Here is a 2,261-nt window from a genome sequence, read left to right as displayed (position 1 = left end):
GAATTTTGCAAGTTAACTAACACCATTTATTCAAATTGTAAGAAACATAAAGCTTCGTCGAAAGTAAAACCATAGTGTCATATACGATAGAAATCATAATATTATTCTATTACGATTTTTGTATTTCATTATTCAGACTTTTTGTAACATAATCTCCTTACTGGTTATGTTTGGTTTGCTAAAGCCTGGAGTACTGCACTATCGTCTACAAGAAATGCTTAAATTTGACGAAGCCCTGCTTCTTTAAGAATCTGTTCAGAACTGAAAGAGGTCTTCTCGATTAAGCAGGCAATTTTATGGGCATATTCACAACAAAGTTAACTTCTTAATGGCTCTGTTTTGGGAAGAGTTATATTTAGTTTGAGAAACTATAAATTCTATTGAGCAACAAATATGCGGAAGACAATAGTTTATGAAAATTTTCATTGATTTTGTTAATGATAAAATGGAAATTTTCCATTGCTAAGCCAGAATCACCATATATACATAAACGGTTTTCCAAGCTGTTTTGCTTATTTCACAAAAATAAAATAGAAAAATATGTACAAAAAGAAAGAGATGGGAGACCTCATACTACACAAGATCTTGAAGATGTGGCAATCTTTGGTCCAATATGCATCTATAAATCTGCGGCTTTGAGCCTTGCAGATTGAGCACCAGTTCTTCACCGCAAGCCTAAGCGATTGATACTGAGACCAAATGATAATGATGATCGCGACCGCCAAGTTGCCCATCTCATCTCCCTCAACATACTCTTCGTGCAACAACCAACATTAATAAATTTCAAGGATTGAAGTTTCAAAGACAATCTTGATTCCATTACAGATGGAATCAAGCAGTTCTGATTCGATCATCGCAATCTTGGTATACTATTGGAATTAAGTTACTACCTACACTAATAAGCACCTCAAAAGAACTCCCAAAATCCCATACAAACACTACCAAAATCCACTTTATGATGATTGAGGTTTGAACTTGTTATTCGGGTTACGGTTAAGAAGTATCGTGCACGACAAACACTACATTTGGCATCATCACCTCTGTCCCGATCCGAAGTTTGGAGGCACATGCATATAGAAGCTCCTTTTGAGGCGGTTTGAGAATTTTTCTTCCGTAAGCCCTGGCCGACAAGTACCCATCTTCTCACCTAGTGCTAACAATTCCTGTTATAGCAATAAGCATATATAAGAAAATCACTACTCTGAAATCTTAGATTAAATATTTTATACATAGAATTTAGATCATAAACAGGACGCATAATGCCTCATTTAAGGAAGCAGGATTTGACACTACAATTAAAAAATTCCTTCGTAGAAAGCTCCACGAAATATTATTAGAAAAAGAGAACTAATGAAAAATGAAATGGAAAGAAAAAAGAAAAAAGTAAGGGAATATGATCCGCAAAAATCCACAGCTATTAAGAAAAATAACAAACCTCATACGACATGTTGTCAATGTCAAGTCTCATATCCCGATGCTGATCACGAAAACCAAGACCACTCAAGAACAAATTTGTCTCCAAAACCAATAATTGCTGCATTAGGTAAAAGAAGCTCAGAGAAAGATCTCAAGAAGAGGAGAAAAGCACAAAGACAAACAACCTCATATGTGAGCTCCTCATCTTGTTCGATCCTTTCCAATGCCAGCAATACCTGCAAAATGCAAAATATAGCTTGAGTTAAAATTCCAAGTCAAGTCACAAACAACAATTTCCTGCTCTACCAATTAGACCATTCCCCCAGGCAGGGTTTAGATTTGATCAATTACAATGATACCTCTGCAATTCCATCCCTATTATAGTGTTGATAGAATTTACTTGGTGTATAATTTGAACTCCATAAAGATGTATATTCAGCTTACTTGCAGAAGTTCAGGTAAAGGGAAACACAATCCTATAAAGAAAGCAGACAGGCTAGGCTTGTACACAATCCTATAAAGAAAGCAGACAGGCTAGGCTTGTACACAATCCTATAAAGAAAGCAGACAGGCTAGGATTGTACATGTACAACCCCTAATGCTATTCCAGGTATTGTGACTGAAGATTCTACTATGTTAGTAGCTAGTATAACCTATGATAAAAGTAAAATCCATTAATTAGAGAATTTTGTCATAACCAGTGAAGTGGTTCATAATTTTTCAAAAGTTTCTAGAGTTATGAGCCCTGCAGCATTCAGTTCACTCTAAGGTTTGATAAGAATCTAACAGGAAAGGCTGCCCCAAGTACTGCTTATAATGATTCTGCAATAATTGCAGCATATATA

General features: G+C 35.5%; 1 long non-coding RNA gene across 1 annotated transcript; it reads right to left on the bottom strand.

Annotated features, from left to right (window-relative positions):
- Positions 1-1,101: 1,101 nt before the first annotated feature.
- Positions 1,102-1,826, bottom strand: LOC147513684 (uncharacterized). The gene is made up of 4 exons (XR_015217405.1): positions 1,776-1,826; positions 1,602-1,652; positions 1,436-1,534; positions 1,102-1,163 (listed from the first exon to the last, which is right to left on the bottom strand). It is a non-coding gene; the product is annotated as an uncharacterized LOC147513684 (long non-coding RNA).
- Positions 1,827-2,261: the final 435 nt, after the last annotated feature.

Source organism: Coptis chinensis, chromosome 3 (assembly GCF_015680905.1).
Source record: "Coptis chinensis isolate HL-2020 chromosome 3, ASM1568090v1, whole genome shotgun sequence".
NCBI lineage: Eukaryota > Viridiplantae > Streptophyta > Magnoliopsida > Ranunculales > Ranunculaceae > Coptis > Coptis chinensis.
The sequence above is the reverse complement of the archived record's forward strand: the minus strand, read 5'-3'. Positions and strand labels throughout refer to the sequence as shown.